The 22,798-nt window shown below is 39.6% G+C and overlaps 1 protein-coding gene across 3 annotated transcripts in view; it reads right to left on the bottom strand.

The window, feature by feature from the left end:
- The window catches only part of LOC115905384 (sorbin and SH3 domain-containing protein 1-like), a 158,587-nt gene that overhangs the window by 117,703 nt on the left and 18,086 nt on the right, over positions 1 to 22,798 (bottom strand). For 2 of the 3 annotated variants that reach the window (XM_030951625.1, XM_030951626.1), the window contains exon 2: positions 1,418 to 1,476. The gene's annotated coding sequence lies outside the window, so the exon portion shown is untranslated. Of the gene's footprint in view, positions 1 to 1,417; positions 1,477 to 3,427; positions 3,818 to 3,949; positions 4,124 to 22,798 lie in introns of all 3 variants that reach the window. The other variant, XM_030951624.1, reaches the window with a different exon arrangement.

Genomic DNA, 22,798 nt, shown 5'->3' with positions numbered 1-22,798 from the left:
ATAAATCCATTTGGAGACAAAGGCCTATTGTATACCAGTCTTCCAGGAAAACCCATGGGTGGCTGAGAATTACTTGGGAAAACTTAGTGGAAATTAATTCCGACTCATTTTCAGTTCTTTCTTCCACACTGAAAAGAGGGGTCTACGGAGGCAGAAAAACATTGGTGAGTTCTCACAGGGTCAGGGAATATCTGGCATTGCAAATGCAGAGCCAGAAAATGTTCACATTTCCTATACCACTGGAAGAGAGAGCCCACACCTTCCCTGCCTATGGCTCATTGAGAACCCGGGCCACCACCAGCTCCAGCTACAAGAGGGTGGTGTATACTTAGAAGGTACAGAGAGGAATAAAACTTGCAGTCAAAGCTTATGTGGCACAATAGTTCAAAGGAACCACTTCCCACTCTCTGTTCAAAAGGAAGAAAAAAACTAAAAAATACAACTAAACCCAAAAAAGAGTCCCACTGTTCCTCATCATACTTTGCTTTCTGTTACTAGGCAGGCACTGTCAAGCTGACATGTACAGTTCATTAGAAATTAGAATTTTACTCAGGAATTTTGCATATATATATATATTAATCATTAGGTTAGATGGTTCTTTACATTTGTTCAAAAAAAGAAATATCATGCTGTATTATGGGCTTTTAAAGTGACAATTATAGAAAAACACTATTCTTTGCTCTTAACTTTGCCATCATATGTTAATAATTATTACCACATAAGCTATTTCAATTCTTCCAAGTTATACAACCAACTAGACAGCAAAGACAGCTTTGAACCTTTGAACATCCGGTTTTTATTTACCATGTTATCCTATTTTTAGGTCAAAACTTTACACATTTGCTGAAACCACTTTCTCTATGTCAGGCAGTTCTCCTGGTAAAACTCCTTCAGGTACCAAGCTGCTGAGGAGGAACAGTACAGTTTTGATTCAGTGCCAAACTAGAAATCCAGACATTCTTACAGAGAGTGAGGAAGACTCCCAGACTTGGCAAGGGAAGGAGACAGTGCCTCCTTTATGCCATGTTTTTTGTTCAGGAGGTGGAGTATTAAACAGGGAATGATTTAATTAACAGACACTTTGAAACCAGAGTCCACCTACTATTAAATAGCTCTGTTCTTGATCTTCAGCCTCTGAAACACCTATCATCTATTATCAGGCAGCCTAAACTTGAACACCACTTGCAACAGTACACAAACAGGATGATCACTGTTGTATGCATTAACCTGAATTCTCAAACTTAGTTCAGATTCAATGCAACTTTCTGGAGAAGACCTTTGAATTGTGTTTGAAATACTGCATTCAAAAATCAAGGAAGCTGTCATCTCCTGCCAATAAATTTGAATGTCACTTTTCTGGAAATTTCCATAGTGCCATTTAGATGAACACAGAGGAGAATAACAATGCATAACATACCTTTGGCAGAGCTCAGAGAAAGAGAAGCTGCAGCTCTACAGGTATGTTCTGGACTCCTCCTAGAAAAGAAGAAAAACCAGTAAGTGTTATAGAATACAATAATCTAATGCAGCTGTTAGGGGGAAAAAACCACAATAAAATGCTCTCTCAGTTTAAAATAAAAGAAACCACCACCCTGGGGTAAACAAGAAAATTGGACAATTATTTCTAGCCCATCAATTCAACTAGCCTTGTTAGCCTAGCCTCCTAAAGCTAAGAGTCACCATTTGTCTGTGAATTAGCTTTTATAAGACAAGATCCTCCTTGTCTATATGAAAGCCAAGGCAACACCATTTGTGTTTATCACTCTGTAAAGAGAAGCAGTGCCAAAATTCTGCAACACCTACTTTAGCTGCTGAAATCCAGAGAACTGAATGTGCTGCTGTTAGCATTTGGAGACAGGAATATGTTTTGATCTAATACATCCTACACAGACTCACTTGGTGTCAAGAAGGTACCAGATTTTATAACAGGTTAAAATAGAAACAAATATGAAAACACTCTGCATGCAACTTATGCAGAGTAACTTCTACTCATTATATTAGAACTTTTTCAAATATAGGTTCTAAACCTTCTAAAAATACCACAGAAGTCTGCAAATAGCTAAATTCTCCTAGCTTGTCACAAAGAACGACTGCTTGATTGATATATATTAATGTTTTAATATTACTTTGACTATGCTGTGTTTAATTCAGAGTTATGTGAGAGAAGTTCTCATATACAAAGAAATCTGCCTCAGAACTTTGGCCTTTACTACTTAGCCAGGTGCCTTCTTAAGCACTTGCCAAGGACACAGCCTGTAGATACCTATATGTATAGATACAGTGAGTGTGCCACTGCTCCAGTGGAAGGTGTCCCTGCCCATGGTGAGGGGCTCAGAACTACGTGATTTTCAAGGCCCCTTACAACCAAATCATTCTAGGATTCTAAGATTTTCTAACCTACTGGTCCTTTTTCAGACTTATATATGTGTTAATATGTTCTTACGGGTACCCCAGTCAGTGAAGAATTTTCCCCTCCCTGTCACAATATTGCTACAGGGAGTAAAATGCCCTTCAACTTTCATATCTCTTCCTCCCTCCCTCTCAGAAAACAACATGCCTCACAGCTTTCTGGCACCCAGAAGTAAGGATTGGGGCTAGGAACGCCTCACCCCTCTTCACTCTGTGTCCTCAGTTTCTGATCCTTGTTTTCCTCAAGAGTCAATAGATAAACCCTACCCCTCTGGATAGTACAACCCACAGCCATGCCATAACACCAGTGGGCACACCAAATAGGTATCACATGGTACCTTCAAGCCCATTTCACAAACACACATTTTGCCTGCATGCCTAGCCTGGCTCTCTGTCTTCCTGTGTCACTCAGTTCTTAATTTCTCACTTACCGTCAGTAAAGTGGGAAGAGTTCTACCCAAACTGATGTGCTGACCTCCCTGTAAAGGCACTCCAATAATGAAAAAAAGAGAGACACACTACCAGTGGTAGAGCTGTATTCTCCATTTCTGTCCTATACTTACTCTAGATCAGATCTATCCAATGTCTATCTTATGCTCTAATGCCAGTGCTATTATGAAAATTACAGTTTCGCCCCCACCCCATATTAATTTATGAGGGGCAAATGCTGAATACAGGTTGCCTATAATGTGACAAACTGATTGTTTACCTGCACAAAAGCTTTTAAACTCAAGTCATGCCCTACCCTCAGCCACACAAATAAATGGCTCTGGAAATAGAAACAAAACAGGACAAAAAAATTCAGACCTCTACAAAAAATAAAGTCCTGGATGGTTTTTGCTAGAATTTAGAGTCAAAGGCCCAGAACAGTAAGCAAGACACATATGCCAATTCCAGCAGGAATTGCTTAAGGAAAATCATGGATTTTCCATGCACCACAAAATAGCCAAAAGCCTAGGTATAGTGGAGCAAACATTATTATGAACAGCAGGAATAGATAAGTAACTCTGACACGAACCATTCTCATCTAATGCTAATTCAGAGTGGCAAAGGAATGTTCTTTCCATTGGTCTGCAATGAAGGAGAAATTCTCTGAAAGTCCAATTAAGTTCAACCAGTAACACATGCTTCCTACGGATATCCCTGCAGATCAGACACACATATTGCAACTACATTCCAAACAGCTGGAAAGGCAGCAGCAGCAAAATGAAATTCTGCTTTTAAACTGATTTACAGTTTGAAGAAACAGTATCCAGGATGCCAACCATTCCCCGCAAAAGGATCTGGTGAGGGCAAAATATGCAGAGATTTCCTTTCTGGCAAGTGCAACAGTCTTTTTGGTTAGGTGGCAATCATGCAGCTTCCAAACAGCTTGAGCAAGATGACAGCGCAGTATCCAAAGTATTAACTTTTAAATTAAGGAGTATGCAAAGCGGGGCTCAAGTAGATTTTCTAAATTACTTAGAAATGTGAAATGTTTAGATATCTAGGTTGAAGCAGTAAAAATACATATCATAAATACCATCACTAAAAAGGATACAGTACGGGAAGTTGCTGGAGGTAGGAGGAGATATTCTGGGCAACTTTCCCTGCATCTCATGAAGAAATCTCATTCATAACTATCAAATCATCCTTTGCTGTACTTCCCAATTACTGTTCACTGTGAGCATTTCACTTCTCCCTTGTGCACTGTTCAATCTCCCAGGTGATACTTCTGTTAAGCACAGATGATACCTGTTAAGTATTCAAGCATAAACCAGGTAGAAGACCAGGCAAAGAGAATGTATCTGACAAAGTTGGATAAGACATGGTGAGAGCCCTGGAATAATCACTAGAGATTTATGGAGCTGAGCTCCATAGCTCAAACATGCTGCCAAACATGATCCATATTTAAAAGAAACAAACAAAACCAACCCCCTCCCCCCCGCCCCCACACACATTACACAGAATCACACACTTATTAGAAAACAAAGAGCATGTATATCCATCCTTCTACCCACAAGAGTAACACAGGGCTAATTCTTGCCTGCAAAAAGTAGTTTGGCACATCAAAGGATGACTGCTGTACCACTTGAAATAATGTGATGGCTGTCATTTTCCACACACTGCCTGTGAAGGACACACGTGCCTGGCTCTGCAGTGTACATGACACATCAGAGCCAGCAGCCGTGTCTGTAAAACCTGAGTGCTGGGGAGAAGGGAGGAAGGAGATGGAACAGAGCAGGGTCACTGCCTCTGTCATTTTGGAGTACTTGTATCTTTTCTTCACAAATCAGTCCCTGAGGAAGGTACTGAAGGTTTTACTCACAGTATACAATGAGAATAAATAAGTTTCCCAACTTAATCACTAACTTTCAATGCCTTTTTAAACAAAAAGCTAGGAAGAGCATCAAGGAGCACAGCAAGCAGTGTTGCTGTTGAAAGGTCTTAAAACTAATGTGAATATGCCTTTGGAAAAAATTACTTATGTAATGAAAAGAACAAGCAAAGATCCCTAAAGGAAGCTGAAGGGACATTTTTCTTCCTCCTCTAGCCTTATGAGAACTGTAATCTTAACAACCATAGCTGTTCAAAAGTGGGTGTAGGACGACAGGGGGAAAGAAAGGATAGCATTGTTTATAGTACAGCAGGAGCCAAATGAGGAGAATAACTTCTATGCAAGAACGGAAGAGTGAAAGGAAATGGGTAGGTAAAGACAATTGTAGGATTTGTACAGTACAGAAGAGAATCCCTTCCATGTAGGATGCAATTTCTTCCATGGAAAAGATGTTTCATCCATGGAGCTAGCTGATGTAACTCCTCTGGAATAGTAACCTTTCAATGTTTATCTGTAGCTCTGTTACTAGACAGGTTGTGGTTCTTATAATTAGCACTTTATCTGCTAAAAAGTCAAAACATTCCTTGCATCAATGTATTTAGTCTTATGTTACCTTAATGAGATGGGTGTCAATTAAGACTGAAAGGAGTGTCTGGTATGAATCATAAATACTTTAAAGGGTTCTCAAAGTATGAATAATCAACACTTTCTGAAAATAAACTTCCTGGAATAAGCTTCAGGGTCACTCCACATCAGCAAGCCTTTCTGATATCCTGGCCATTCCCCCTCTTTTATAGCTAACAAGATGGAGGTGCATAAAGGCACCAGACAGCTTCATTAAAGGAATCACATGTATAAACCTAAAAGGAGGGACTTGTTTTTTCACCAGCTGTCAAGTACTTCAGATCTCACTAGGAAAATTCCATCCGCAGAATGCTATACAACTGTTTGAAAAGCCATTGAAAGGCATCTAATAAATCCCACAGGATTCAAAACAGTGCCTCCCAAAGCTCCATTGCACTCATCTAGCACCCACACAAGCTTCTCTACAGACGGATTAAGCAAAGTGGTCTGCTTGTTGACCTGCATAAGTATGACATTAAGTACTCAGTCCACATCTGTGAAAATACTTTCTTAACTGAATTGTGTCAAGACAAGAAATACGTGCAGAGCCCTTGTTTTCTGACTAATAGTATTATTTTACCACAATTACTTCTATGTGGACTCCTTCTCTACAGCGCCAGAGGAGTCCAACCAGCTGCTATTTATTCATGTTTTTCTGTGAACTGCTTCAAGGATGACCATGAAGAAAAGAAAGTCTGCTTTCAATAGATTTAAGTCAGACAGGGAGGGATCTGCCACTAACAAAAACTCCTAAAGGATCCACACACAGACAGTGTTGGAAAACAATTATTTAAAATTATGGTACGTTAATTACTGTCCTGGAAGTAATTTCTTGAAGGTTCTTTACACAGTCTAAATAGTCACACTACTATATGATGCTCTCAGATAAACAGCTAAATCATCTGAAAACGCATGTTGCAGCAAGGAAAAAATACACCAAAACAAAGTGAAAAAAGATCCCCAGGATCTGATGGAGCTGTGACAAACATTCAAAAGGAACACATTTCACCATTAAACTTCTTCATGTTATTTCCAACTGATTTTTGACACTAGAACTGACTTTTAATAGATGCGAAAGAGATAAATGTCTCATTACCAAAAATAAATTTGTCTGTTAAGGATGACAGAGAGAGGCAAAAGCACTGCACTGCCTATTATGGTATTGAGCAACGGATTTAATTCCCTCTGCTATATGCCCATTTATTAAAAATGTGGCAAGCTTTATGAAAGAATTCCTGAGCTTCTTTGGTCCTCTCTTTAATTCTTCCATAATTCTTTGTATATATAAACATGTCAGGTCTGGAAAGAAGTGGGGCATGGACATAATTTACCACAGAGCTCTTTTTCTATTCAAATACTGGTAAGAAAACAATAAAAGACAAAAGGGGAATAATGCAAAAAATTAAAGCAATGAAAGAAATGCATCTGCAATTCACTGTCCAATAACCTGATGAAGCTCCTTAGAACAGCAGCAGAAAAGACAGAAAAATTATGTTTTTCTGCCTTTTTGACCTTCTCTCTCTGTGTCAGAACTAGATGCATCAGCTTCCAACGAGCTGAATCATGCTGCATCACTGCCTGTGCTTCATGAACATGCGAGACACTTCTTTAATAGGAAATGGGAGCTGGCTTTAGCACTAGCAGCGTGTCTTGCACAGCCACAAGGCAGCCAGGCCTTTGTTGTCTTCCCAATAGGCTGCCTTTGTAAAATACCCTCCTAAGGCCAGGCAGAGGAGTAGAATTTATTCTCACAATTGATCTAACACAGACAGACCTCTCGTTCTGTCAAATACACACATGCATACATGCTCTCACAGATAGCCATACTCACAGATTTTTGCCTTTCTTCTTGCTGTCTTTTGATGAGGTAAAAGTCACTCCACAAAGCAAAACTGCACATCTGCGCAATCAGAACAGTTTCTGTTCAGACCACTGTTACACTTTAAGTAGAAGAGCCTGGAAAAAATTTATCTGGAGTATTGTTGCTTATGAGGTTTAAAGCTAGACGTACATGTAAAATCAGCAGCATAAAAGCCACATCACACAGAAAATGGGATCCTGTGTTTTACTCAGCTATTCATCTGTCCTTTAAAGCAAGTCCAGCTGAAACAATTCCTCACTGGCACTCAGGAGGGCTAGATAGCCTAATAGGTCTCTTCCATCTCTAAGCAATTCATGCCTTGCATGACTTATTTTTATTGACTTATCTTACTGGCTGTTTGTGGGCAGAAGCATGTGCCTCATGCAAATGCCAGACCACTTTTGCTTTGAGATGCTGTTGCGTAAATGGAAGTGAATCAGACTTATAACAGAAAGCATGATTTTATTTCTGAAGGATTAAGTCCATATCATCAAGCATAATTTTTACATATACAGAAAGAAGCTTCAGCAATACCACCCTAAAAGCATTACTTTAACCAATCTAGCCGTTTCTGGGCTTTACTGCTCCCATTTTACCACAGCTGATACCTGAGCTCTCTACAAAGATTAGAGCTTCAACACCTTGAGAACACTTTGATCAGGGATTCCCAGTGGAATGTGCCCTGAGGCAGAAGTCTTGACAACCAACACAACCAGCAAGACAGAATAAATACATGTTCTAAACATAAAACTATTAAAAGTGAAAGAATCCTCCTCTTCCTTAAAACTATTTCCTTTGTGCACATTTTTTATCTCAGCAGAGACTGGTGGTGACATTTCAAGTCAGCAGGAGGAAATGCTGCATTTGTGGCCTTAGCTGATTAGGTCCTCAGCTAGTACAAACTGGGGCAGCAATGTGTATTCGTAACTCAAGAAGAACACCAATTCTGAGTATGCTTTCTGCCTTAAGGAGCTACTGTATCATCAATCTCAAATCACAACATTTATTAAAATGACATTTCTGACCAATAGAGCAAGAATAGAACTTCTACTTGCAAGACAAAGTACAGAGGGGAGGGGAAAAAAATCAATCTCTTACCCTAAAAAAACTTACTATACATTTCAGCACTAATTCACTGCATGAGAGTCTTCCCCTATCACCTGGAAGCAAGAAGAGGACTTAAGAAACAGAGAATTCCTAATTTCTAGTTTTTAACTTTTTACAATTACCAAGCAAGCTGTAGTTCTAAAAGTTAAGCAGCAAAACTTGACTACAGGAAAGGAAAGTCTGCTTTCACTGCTTGGAAACGTTCCTGATTTTCTCAGTGGGAACATTCAGTAGTGGACGTTAATATTTAACTCTGTGTTTTTCCAGTATTACACCAATCTTTCTCCAGGGATGCAGAGAAGTCAGTGGCATAGCTGAACTGTTATTATCCTTTAAAAGCAAGAAAAGTGACCACCACAGAAAAGAAAAAACAGCAGCAAAAATTCCAAGAAGTTTTCTGAAAAGATACTTTCCACATCACACATCACAGAATATCTTGATGAGTCAGCAATTCACATAGACAGTAAGCAATGAAAAATGAGTTAATAAAAATCATTAACTGTCATATTTAAAGCTGGTCAGAGAGCAACAGTACTGCTTCACTTGGTCACTCAGTCTTTCTGAAAGTGCACTAAGTCAGTCTCAAGAAAATCTTCAAACATAGCCAGTGAACACTTGCTCTTATCTATGCCATTGCTGCTGGGGCAAACACAACAAGCGAAGTGGCAAATGCCCCAGATGTCCTACTGGAAGGAATTCCTACTGTCTAGTTCTCCCTAATCTTACTATGAGACACTCCCTCCTGCCTGCCCACTTTTTCCCTGAATGCTTTCCAAGTCCATTTCCTTGTTTTTGGAGTTAGCTAGAAACAAGACTTCCAAAACAAATACCAAAAAGGAATCTTTCCATGCTCACAGTGAGATACAGGCAAGAAACAACTACATGTTCAGAGATGGTAGCACCTGAGGTCCTCTGGTGAACATGTGCTCCACATCCCCTCTTGTGCCAGAGCACAGGGGCATAGAATACTTGCAGTCCTGTTCTTCAAACACACTGGACAGGAGAACACAGTTCTGACATTTCCTATGGAAACTGGTTGTGAGTGATGGAGGAGTGACCATCATCTTTAAAAGAAGAGACAAGCTGTCTTGGAGCTTCAAAGGCTTTGGACGGAAAATGCCTTTAATGGTAGAAAACACAATGAGCAAATAGAAATTGGCATGTATTTCCAGATACCCGCCTCATTGTAATGAGATGCACAGGGAAAGTTGATACTCCTACAGACAGTAAAAGCCTCATCATATCACTGCCTTCTACCCCCACCATTCTATTCAGCATCTTCAAGTGGGAGGTATTCTGCAGCCTTTCACACTTGACCTCTTAATTAAAGCATGATAAAATTAACATCTCAGACGCAATAGATCTTTTACCCACCTACATCAGTAATTAAACTAATTCTCAAGGGAGCAAGAGCATTTGTTATGTGTAATGTAACTTTAGCTGGGGTATTCCAAAGAAGGAAAAAGAACTGATGTAATAAATGCAGTCATTTATATTTTAATGGAGCTATTGTAAATGAAAGAAGAACACCTGTGACAGCTTGAGACAGCCCCAGCCAAATGAAATCTATTGTGTCATGCAGGGACAGCACACTGCATATGGCCTCCCCATCTCCAGCTGCAATATTGAATAACTTAGTGAAGCAGATAGGTCTTATGCCTTTTCTGACTCTCAGATGCACTATAATCTGCTTTCAAAACCAATGGAACTGTACCAGATACATATATGTATATATGTGTATGTGGTGTGTGTGTATATATACACACACATACATATACATATATATGTGTGTATATATATCACATATATATACATATATATATATATATACACATTTCATATTCACTCTACATGAAAAGCAAGATAGGCCAAAGTAGGTCTAAGGTCTTTCTTATTGGCAATACACACTTCTGCATTTGTAAAAATCCATACAGACCTTCATACAAGACACTACCACAATACAAAGAATTTAACAATCTTATACAAAGAGTTCGTGTAATTAAAGATGGAAATGACACCACATCAGAGTGGTAGAATTGAATATTCTTTTTATCCTGATGTATAAAAGACCAAGCAATAAGAAAAAAGGTCCAAGAAGGTAACAAAAAATGTACATGGAACAAAGAAGATATAGAGGACGGAACATGGATACAGAGGACACTTGAAGAGCTACAACAGCACAGAACACAAACCCCATTCCTTTAGGAAACAAGACTGACTGCTGACATCTCAGATGCATGTTTTAGGGCTTTGGTTTGTGCTTGAGCCCAAAAGCATGACAAACATTTCAGCTGTCAAATCTGGTCCTTGTTCAGAGGGTGTATTTACTCTGCTAAGGCATAACTGTTGAGAAACATGGCCTGGCAAAGGTCTTTGCAGCAATTAGGTAACCTTGCTAAAGATTTGTCTTAATTTGCACACAGGCAATCCAGCCTCAGTGATCTTCAGAATCCTCTCTCCCAAGCATCTTCCCAGCCAGGTTTTAAATGTATAGGGTTCAGATTATGAGCAGCCAGCATGCATGTGACATGCTGTCTCTCCCCAAAACCCAGTCAAATGCACACCAGGTAAGATCACAACTCCCTCAGTCCCTCCCTACTGTATTACAAAGTATACACACAAACTACAAACAACGGTCTAAATGCTCATCTTCAAGTTTAGCTGTCCCATGACTCATTCATTCACAGCTCCTCAGTTAAGACTCATTGATTGCTTGTCAGGAAAAAACCAAACCAAGCCAAAACAAAACATTCCAATATATTATTTCAGAAAGAGACCAGCAACTTGGTAATCTCCCTGACACAAAGGCCATTGCTTCAGCTGCTTGGAAGTCTATCCCTTTGCCTCTGCCTGGGGTTTATCAAATGAGTGGCCACCTCTCCAATCCCAAGGGAAGTATGTCTGATTCTGCCACTGGTATTAAACATCTGTTCACTGCAATCTTGTCAAAGGTCAAGAAAGGCTCAAAAATTTAGCCTTGCATATTTAAGAATTGCTCTATTGCTGCTCATCCAAATTTCAGTCACATGAACAAGCAATTCTGGTTGTTTTGCATTCTGCACTAAGTTACCGAAATATTGAGTCCAAGCAAAACACCATGAAGAAAAATCTATTTCAACTGTATTTTTCTTGGCTTACACTGCTCTCTATGATTAATCTTTAAAATATTGCTAAGGAAATGAGACAGCTAAGTGGTCATTGTCTTAAGTACACACTGAACATCCTATAGCCCAGTCAGTTTATTCCAGTTCTACTATGCAAAGCATCAAATACTGAACACACGACAGCTAAAATAATCAGAGGCATTCAGTTGTGAATAAACAAGGCCAAGGCAGAACATGAATATAAAAAGAGAGGATTAAAAACCTTTAATAAACAGATTCTTATCAGCCCATGGAAGGCAAAATTCATTGGGGAAGTTCCCATCATATCCAGGGTATCATCTGGGAAACTAAGAGAACATTTTCAAAAGTAATTAAGATAACTTATTATGATATTAACAGCATTACTTGGAGTAAGTACAGGCTCAAAAGACTGAATTCTCAAGAAGTACAGATAGAGTACCTTCTTTAGTCAATGGCTTTACACCAGTTTATAGTGTAACACTGTAATAACAATACTAACACATAATTTTACTTCTCCTCTTTCTGTTTTTATTTGCCAACACAAGAATTTCAACCTTTAAACACATCTCTTAGCTATAGATCCCACACAAGCTTCTAATCTTCATTATAGTGCATCCAGTACCTTCCCTCTAAATAGAATTGCACTAAACTTACAGTAGTGTAATTACACAAAATCACAGAATCAGGTTGGAAAAGACCCTTGAGATCATCAAGTCTAACCTATGACCTGACACCACCTTGCTAACTAGACCAAGCACTGAGTGCCACATCCAGTCTTAAAATTTCTAGGGATGGTGACTCCACCACCTGGGCAGCCCATTCTAATGCCCAATCACTCTTTCTGTGAAGAAATTCTTCCTAATGTCTAGCCTAACCCTGCCCTGGCATAGCTTAAGGCTGTGTACTCTTGTCCTGTCACAGGTTGCCTGGGAGAAGAGACCAACCCCCACCTGAAGCCCCCTTTCAGGAAGTTATGGAGTGATGAGGTCTCCCCTGAGCTAACCAACTAAGCTCTCCAAGCTAACCAACCCCAGCTCCCTCAGCCATTCCTTGTAGGATTTGTGTTCCAGATCCTTCACCAGCCTTGTTGACCTTCTATGGACTCACTCCAGCACCACAACATCCTTCCCATACTGAGGGGCCCAGAACTGGACATAGCCCTCAGGGTGGGGCCTCACCAGTGCCAAGTATGGGGGAAGATTCACTTCCTAGGTCTTCTGGCCACACTATTTCTGATATGGGCACAGGAGCCATTGGCCTTCTTGGCCATGGCACACTGCTGGCTCATGTCAGGCAGACCCCCAGGTCCCTTTCTTCTTGGCCCCTGTTCAGCCACTGTCCCCAGCCTATAGCATTGCATGGGATTGTTGTGGCCAAAGTACAAGACTTGGCACTTGGTCTTGTTAAACCCTGTATCACTGAATTAGGTCCATCTATCCAGCCTGTCCAGGTCCCTCTGCAGAGTCCTCCTACCCTTCAGCAGATCAACCCTCCCCCTGAAACTTGGTGTCATCTGCAAATTTGCTAATGGTAGGCTCAATCCCCTCATCCAGCTTGGTTCACAGCTCTCAGCTCACACCCTTAGGGACTGGCCACAAATGGATGTGGCACCACTCACCACCACTCTCTGGGCCCAGCCACCCAGCCAGTTTTGACCCAGCAAAGGGTGCACCTCTCCAAGCTGTGGGCTGCCAGCTTTTCCAGAAGATGCTGTCAAAGCCCTCTCTGAAGGCCAGGTAGACAACATCCACAGCCTTCCCCTCATCCACCAGGCAGGTCACCTATCCACCAGGTGCGTGAACTTAATTTTTAAGACTTATTAAGAATTAGATGTAATATCATTAATACCTGAAGTGTTCTAATTTCTGTAATTCCTTAAATTGTTTCAGGTAAAACAATTTTAAATACAAATGTCCCACAGGAGTATGGCCCACGTGATCTAGATTTTACATTTGCAGATTTCACTCTTTACCCCATGCAATGGAAATGCACCAATGCCAAGAACTGATACCTTCTTTTGTCCACCTCAGTACAGAGTCAATTATTTGTCACTCAAACAAATCCTATGAATTATAGGCCAGAATAATGTAGTCCTTATATACACAACACTGGATATTCAACTGAGAAATTTTGTATTCATATAAGCAAGAAATATAAGTAAAGAAATAAGCCAATTTTTTTTCACTGTAAAAGAATTTTTGAAAGTTTCAGATATGAAATGACATGAAACTTGATATGATATGAAACTTGTTCCTAAATTTTTTGACATAAAACAGTAGCCACTGATTAGGAGACAATTTAACAAATAAAAGAACTTCAGTGCTCTGATTAAGACAAGGCAAATAAAGGTTCACATTAAGCCAGAGGATGACCTTCTCCCCCCATTTATTTACAAACAGGAAACTGCTCCAACTCCACAGAAGGAGGGTACCATGGCATGAAGACCAAAATTCATCTCTTCATTGTGACTGGACTGACTAGTTTCCAGCAGATGCTTCTAAGGTCATGATTTCTGTTAGAAGCACCCCTAAAAAAATGTTAAAAATGAAAGGGAGAGTAATGCTCCAAAACTACATTGGCAAAAATGTTGCTGTCTCCATCCAGAGACACTGGAGTGCATTTGCTTTGAGGTCATTAAATTTCTGCTCTGTTGGAGAAGGAACAGGGCAGGAGACAGTAAATCATTTACTTCAGAAACTCTCCCAGAAAATCTCTCAGGACCAAAAGGACTGAAACTATCTATTATCACTGTATGGAATGCAACGCCCCCTGAAAATATGGTCTGAAGGAAAAATGTCCTGAGCTGGACTGCAGAGAACATTTGAAAAGTAATCACTCTGTACCAGGCATAGCTTAAGACCTGTGAAGATTCTCTAGACAAGTCTGCTTAGGATTTCATACCATCCTCCACTGAAACAAACGACCACAACTTACGTCCTACCTGGCAGCAACTCTCTTAAGCTGGCTGCTCTGGCTCTATCAGCCTGTAGTCCACACAGCCCATTTCCAGAGAGCCCTGACTACTCACTTAGGTCACCAACACCAGCTCTTCTCCTCACCTCCCCATTCTCTTTTCTGTAAGGAAGCCAAAGGACAGGACTCTCTTAGGTAACAACTGCAAACTGTCTGTTATTTACTATCACAGAGACCATCCCAGCTCATGTTTGTTTCCCCATACATGAACCCAGCTATCAGGAGAACAGCACAGTAGGAACACACACCATGTTCAGGCTGCTGGAGAAGGCTGGCAGTCCTGCACTAGGGACATGCTACAGAATAAAGATTATTTTGTTAGTCTTTGAGCACCACAGAATCATAGACTTTTGGTGGTGTTGGATTTGAAGGACAGACGGACTGAACTTTATTCAGTTGTTTTACAATAGTGTAAACTAAGCCAGGTTAAGGGTACTATGATCAGTTCAACCCTGTTATGGAAAGGACAAATTATGTCCCCCACAAAGGGAAAGGGTTTTCAGAAGGGGCTACAACTCCATCAGTACAAAGTGCCTGTATATTACATTTCTGAAGGACAAAGAAGAGGGAGTTGTAGGTACACGTCCCCTTCCCTGATCACTTTGCTAGCACAGCTACAGACAGCAGTGTAGCCACTGGCAGCTCAAAAACATCTGGTAATCCAGGCTGAGAAGTACAATGACAGCTCAAGACATGAGTCCATTCAGAGTGCCTGGTACCCGACCTGCTGTCTGACCTGGACAGGGTCATGGGAGGGGGCACAGCAGGGAGTCAGAGAAACACACATAGTTTGTTTCTCTTCTGGTTACTTTTCTGAATATATTTCATCTTTTCTCAAATAAAAGAGGGGGGAAAATAAAGTCAGCTTCTTGCCACACACATCATCCTTGGAAGGACACACTGATGACATTACACCTGAACGTGATCCTATGCCAATATCATAATTAGATCCCAGCTAATCATCACGTCAAAACAGCCAAAATTGTCAATCTTTCCTATCAGAGACAACAGTTTAGGAACATGAAAGTGCAATTTACAGTTTCCTTGTTATTTCCTTCCTTCCAAATTACAGTTTCCTTCAGTTTCTGAGGCTGCCAGAAACTGAAAGTTACGGTTGCAAAATAGCAGTATTTTTCATTCAAATCCCAGGGCATTGATTACATCAATATTATTATATACTGCATTTCACAGTCTCTTCCCATCAACCTTGCTCGGCCCTTTTAATAATGCACAAGTATAATTTTATTCCCATGAAATGGAGGAAACCATGTTCAGCACAACTACACATGTCCCTGTGAAGTGTTCCTGCAAAAACATAACAGGCATCAACCTCTACACATATACAGTGGCAGAAATTGGCCCTGATTGCATGTTCAATGATATCAGAAAGGATAAAATATTTCATGAACACAAGGGCAATGCTGCCTCAGTCAAGGACTTGTCATCACTTCCCATTAGAAGTTCATGAGCACAAAGCCTGTTTTCATTTTAGAGACGCAGGCAAAATAGCACCAGACTCAGCAATGCAAGTGAGAAATAAAACAAAAACTAAGGGAGAAAAGGAGCAAAAAAATCACCCAATTTGAAAAAGGAGGGCTGCCATGTAGTCACATTTCTCCAGTGAGAAAGAAAACACTGCTAGTCTCCTTTAGGAGCTAAGTGTACAGGCTCAAGAGAATGGAGAGAGTTTTTGCTCTTTTTTTTCCCAAGCTTTGTTTTTCATCCAGATTACAGTTCATTAAGATAGAAGAAAGAGCTAAAGAGCAGAAAGAGGTACATTTCCTCCTCTACAGCCTAATAACTCCTGCCTGGTTTCAATCTTCTGTAACTACTGGGTATCATTACATATTCCCTCAGGAAGTTAGGACAGCTCTAATTAGTCTGTGATAATGAAAGATACCTTTAACTGCTATACCCTTTCTATCACATCCTGGAGGCCATTAGAAGTTTTAACAAACTAAAGCATGGAGGGATTTGACCCAGACCATCCATGCCTGCATTCCTATTAACCCTAGTGCCCATAGCCACCAAATGGGACTACCAAAAATCCAGGCACGGTGACAGTGAGAGGACACTAGACACCAATTAAAATACCAATAGCTATCTATCATCACTGTGAGCACTAGAGCACCTTAGGGAAGGGAAATGCTACTGTAGATTAGGCCAGCCACTACAATGGATGTTTCCTGGTTTTGCCATGCTATGTTAAAGCTAAATAAGAAACACAACAATAAAAAAGAGGTTAAGCTTACACTTTTTTAGTTCAGAAGCTAAGAAAATAAAAGCTTTTCCTACTGCGCCCACATGCTCCATTTTATGACTGAACCAAAGCATATAACAAGTTCCCTATTTTTATAGAAGAAGGAACACAGGAACAGAGCTTCTGATTTAGTTATAGTTCATACCACCTCCCAAACCCTTATCATCACACCCACAAGGGCACCTGGAGCCAGCCTTCAAATGTAAAGAAGGTGATTCCACTTTACAACATGATCTACTCAATTATAGCTGAAGAGATCATCAAATAAACAGAGACTGCTGGCAGCAAGACAGTGGAAGGTGCAATGCCAGAGACCATACTTGTCACAAAGGTAAGTGGGGGGACCCTGGGTGAAGAGCAGAGTTCAGCTTCCTTGGAAGGGAGCTTTCTGAATAACTTGCACAAGTCTCTAAAATATATACATAATGAGACACTGAAAAATGCAGTGCAAGATTGATTCTACAAGAACAACCACCTTTCAACTCATAATTCTATCTGTCCTGTGGCTCTGCATACACTGTAACATGCATGCTCAAGTATATTGCAAATTGAACCACCATAACAAGATGAGGAAAGACTTCCAAATCAATTTGTTTCAGGGGGTTTGGGGTTGAGTTTTTTTCCTTTTTTTTTTTCCAAACCCACAATACATCCAGCTGACTGCTGAACTGATACAACATATTACTTTAAGAACATCTCTGCAGTGGATGGTGGATAGTTAACAAGCAGATAAACTTAGATACAGCATGCAGATGTCAAATAAAGTGAGAATAAATTAATTTGAAGTCTGAAAAACTGACATTCAGTAGCAGCCATTGCTACAGCTTGAGAAAACAAGAAACCACTCAGGAGTGTCATAAGGAAGAATTACACAGCACTGTTTTAGGCTCAGTGAAAATTGCTTTCCACCTCTCAAGCTTTCACTTCATTACAGGATCCTTCAATGAGGTAGATAAAAAAAGATACATTCATTTAACCATTGATAAAATGTTTCTACATTACAACACTTGTTTGAAACGTAAGCTTTTTGGGGCAAGAACTAAATTTACTTTTGTTTAGAGCCTGAAAAATGGATTCTGTGGTTCTGTGTCCTACCAGCACTACTGTAATACAAATACTGTAATAAAATAATTGTCTCCTTTCCTTCTAACTAACCACATCCATCAAATGCAGCTCTATGGAAATAGGAGATATAACATCCTTTCATCCTCAGCACCCTTCGCAGACACCCAGGCTGCAGTAAAAGACAGTTTATCATTTCACTTTTTGCAGTCATAGAGCAGTTAAGTTAAATGACCTGGGGAAAACAGGTCTTGAGGAAGTCTGTAAGCTACTGAGAAAATTAGCGTCTTTGACTTTGTCTCTACAGAGAAGATATCATGGACTTTAAGATAACAAATAAAGTTGAATACCACTTCCTGACTCTGGATCTTGTTCTTGGCACTACTTAAAGAATAATATCCACAGATCTTCACAACAATAGGGCTTTTTTATTGGTGGTGGTGTTCTTTTTAGAAGCTGTTTTTTCCATGATACACGCATTTCCCACAGCTCACACTGAGGTATCTGATCAGGTTTTAGACTCTTATCTTACAGTCCCTGTCTCTTGTTAGTGAGTTCATCTCTGGGAATAGTACTACAAAAAGTGCTGAAAAGAGAAAGACATTGCAAAGGATCTTGTGTGAAAAGCTATTTTGGTTTAAGTGTTTTAAATCTAAAAGGCTTTTCATTCTGATTCCCCAAAAATCATTTTAGTTCATGTTTATGAAAAAAAAATGTTCAAGGAAGATTATTATAGATGAATTGCTACTGTCAGTGAATCATATGAGCTCTGAATAGGAAAGTATAATACCTGTCAAACAAATAAACATAATATTTAGAACACTCAAAGCATGCTATCAAATGGACAGATTGCAACACTGCACATATCACCTAACCTAGCAGACACACACAGGAGTTATTCTGTTCTCAAGCTGCAATGTCATTTACCAAAATACTTTCTTTGTCTGAGCATCGAATATCTTATTTGTGAGGACTTTGGACTAATTCAAGATCCCTACCAACAAGCAACCTGATGCCTGATACACAGTGAGCTGGACTAGTTACACCACAGCACAACCTTTTGTCATACAAAACAGAAACCATCTTGAAGGACACATTCATCTGAGACTTAGGCATTAAAGATACACTTCCATATTTCCAATGGCTTGTTTACCCTTCATCCACCTGTACCTCCATCAGATACTACACAATCTTAATTTCTGCTCATATTTATTTCTAAGCCTTTAATACTTGGTTCATCTCCTGCCTCCACATGACTAGGCAGTAATAAAAGCTGGAATTATAGCCCCTAAAAACACTGTCTTAAAAACTTAAAGCCTAGGAATCAGTCATCACAACCCTTTCCATTATATTTGCTTCTTCCCCATCTAGCATGCTTAATAATCTACCACCACTTTGCCGTATAACAGTCACAATAAAAACCCAGTAAACATGGAGCTTCCACATCTAACCATTTCAAAGGTTACTTAAACTAGAATAAACTGCAAAATATCCAGAAGCAGGATTACAATAAACATCCAGACTTTCAATTTTTAGTGTGAGAATGGGTCTGAAACTTTTATTGTACAATATATTTTCCTGCATAAGAAAAGTTTCTGCATAAATGGAAATTAATTATTAATTAACTAACTGTATTTGGTATGCAAGTAAGCAGAAAACAAAACTGCCTATTGTAGCAAAAAAAGAGGCAGACATACTCAAGAACCTGGAATGAAAAACTTTTAAGGGGATATTAATGGACTTCCATTTAACAGCTTACTATAGAGCTTCAGCATTTTCAAGTGACAGCAGCATGCCATTACAACTATGAATACAGTAATATTTTCCCAGCTGTAGTTACAGCCTTTGCTAATCACTGCTCAAAACAGGTGTTTTGTCCTCTCCATGTAGTACATTCTCAGAAGAGTGTTATTGACTTTTTCTACTCAGTATTTTCAGAGATGTGCAAGGTATTTGGGAACCTAACTGCTATTAAGAATCTCATGCCTTTCAGCACCTGTGAAATTCCCAGTAAAATAAACAAGGGAATTTGTCTTGATATTTCAAACTTAGCTTTTGAGACAAAATAGCTCTTTGGAATTTGGGGCTTAAATTTTATGACATGATGTTCTTCTCTCAACACCAATGTGCCTAACCAATAACACTTCATTGTGTTTTGCTACTGCTTATCCTCCTTTGTTCTAAGAAAAGAATACACTAGGACTATCATTCCCAGACAAAACACTTTAACTTAGAAACATGAATCTCTGCTGCTTCAAACAAAAAGACTTTGTCCACCAGCTCCAAGAACACAACAAATACAAAAAGCTTTACCATGTGGTCCTGCCCTGGGGTGTATAGAGCCACCCTTTATTACTGAGAGCTACTCTACCATTGTTGTAAGTTAATAAAGGTTTCTCTGACTTCTCTTGACTTCTCTACCTTTACCATTTTTAATGATAAGTGTTCTTCAGCATCCAGTAAATTCCAGGTGTATTTGACAATGTAATTGCAGTTGCTAATGTCTGTTGTAAGTCGCTATTCACATCAATAGAAGTGTGACATGGCTCCAGACTAAGCGCAGCTGGTGCTGCAAGTGGCACAGGCCACATTTGTATCCTGTCAGCCTCACATCCACTCCAGCCCAGCACTGAAACATGGGCTCACAAACTGGTGACTCACAGCACTCTGAAAAACAAACATCAGTAACAAATTCAAAGCCTTTCATCTCTTCTTCAGTAATTTGAATTGAATTACTAATTTCAAAAGTCTGCCAAAAACTGTTGTGCTTTGGCTATTGTTTTGCCAAGGCCTTGAGGGATGTTTCCATGCTAGCTCCCAGTATCCAATAGGCAGCTGTACAAAGGTGTTTAGGCACCTGGAGATACATGAAGTCTCCTAATAAGATCTACAGTGTGAATTAGGATTCTAATTTACTTAGGCAATTCTGAAATCCCATTTAGAGTCTAATGGCTCTTAAGCAAATAAATACCTTGAAAATCTGACTCCAGGTCACTTAAAGTATAAAGATTATAACAATGGATGTCAGCAGTCAGTAGTCGCAAGACAAAGGCTGCATGTCTTGTCAGAGGTGCAATTTGCCCTTTAATTCCAGAGACAAATCCCCTGAAAGAAGAATAAAGGACTTTCTAGAATATATATTGAAGAGACTGGGCAGCCTCATTAGTGTAACCATTTGCTACTTAGAGATTCTGCACTTTCAAAGGAGTATTAAATGGCATAAAAGACAACTATTTCTAATTATATTTAGTATTACTATATATAAACACCACTTTTTAACATTTCCTCCAAGTTGATAGATCACATCATATCAATTTTTACTAGGGAGGGTTCTAAACAAACACCGAATAGTGCCTCAAATAGAAAAAGACTGAAAATTATTTCTTAAGCATTGAATAGTGCCAAAATATAAATATAGTCAAACATACATCATTCCCTGACCACCCTCTGGGGATCCTTCCCTTTGGGAAGCTGTCCTGGGAGCAAATGCCCAGCTGCCATTTCCAGAGTAGTACAGTTCTATCCCATATCCTTACATCCGATTTTTGCAGATCGGCCACAATACAGTCCAAAGGATAAAAGTTTTTGATTCCACTGTATAACCAGTGGATCTTCTTCACCCTCCTGTCACTGTGCTCTAACAAGAGAAATTAATGCTTTTCTGAAGGCTGAGATGTGAAAGCTGGAATCAGTGCCTGCAATGGTTTAAAAATGGCTTGGTTCTGTTAAAGGCAATGTTGATTAACACCAACTGGGGATGCAATTTTTTTAGCAGAGTCTCTTCTAGGCACAGAAGGGTTTCATTCTTCAGTAGCTAAACTGAGAATACAGTGATTTCAAGATGTGGTTTTAAAAAAAGTATTTAAAAAACACATAATCCAGTCTGCGCCTAAAAATTCCTGGTTTTTCCCTGAAACAATGCAGAGCAGAATTGCAGAACAGTGTGGCTCCCTCATTAAATTGGCCAATGCACGTAAACACAAATGAAATCATGTCTCACTAAAAAACATTTTCTAGCTACTCACTAAAATAGCTTTGAGAGACCAGGTCCATACATGGAATAAAATGGCTTTCTCTGCCTAAGAAAAGAAGTCTATGCCAAATTCTCCTCTGGAATGACATTTCAACTATTATAAACAGTTTAATAGCAAATGTAGAGCAGAGCAGTGTAGTTTTATACAAACACAGCAACAACACTGAGATTTATTCTGTTCTGAATTAAGCTCTTTATATTGTTTCTACTTAAAAAGGAAAAGTATCAAACACAACAATTCCTACAAATTTCTTTCACAACAAACATTTTCAACTTCTATTTGCGATTTCACCAAACAAAAGCAGGCCCAAGTCAAGTGGCAGAATTTTGGCTGTACTCATCTGAAAACTCTGTAAGCTTTGCCCTTTCTACCAGTCAGGCAACTTAAATAGGGGCAGTCCTCCCACTACTTTTCCAATAAACTTTGCAACAACAGCCACATGAAACTCTTGGAATACGTGGCTAGATACAAAGAGATGCTTTTCAAAATATCTGCTTGAACCCTTCAACTCATATCAGAAATGCAGAATCTTTATACAGAGACAAAAATCCCTTCCTAGCACTCTGTAATGTTCAGAGCACGGTGGGATGAGTCATTAACCCTCACAACTTCCCAGTACACTGTGTATAACCACTCATTTTATCTGGGAGCACAGGGGAGAAACAAGAGAAAAAGGCTCATCATCAGCACACAGCATTCTGACAAATTGTAAGTAAGACTTTCACCTTTTAGCTCCAGTTCACAAGTGGTTCTGAATGTTTGTAAATAAAGCCTAAGGAGGATTTACACAGAAACTGAAGGACAAAAATGACCAAGTGTTACAAAGCCACCTGAAACACAGCCCCTGGCAGACCCTGTTCCCCAGACACGCCTCTCTCCTCATAGTGTCCTGGTGCAGCATCATCATAAACATTCATCAGAGCATGTTTCAGTCCATGACATATGTGTGCGGGTGGATTTGGTGTGACAACCCCTCCTTCCCATTTCACCTGTGAATTCATGAAGGTGTAAAGTGGTGGGCAGATA

The sequence above is a fragment of the Camarhynchus parvulus genome, chromosome 6, assembly GCF_901933205.1.
Source record: "Camarhynchus parvulus chromosome 6, STF_HiC, whole genome shotgun sequence".
Taxonomy (NCBI): Eukaryota; Metazoa; Chordata; class Aves; order Passeriformes; family Thraupidae; genus Camarhynchus; species Camarhynchus parvulus.
The sequence above is the reverse complement of the archived record's forward strand: the minus strand, read 5'-3'. Positions and strand labels throughout refer to the sequence as shown.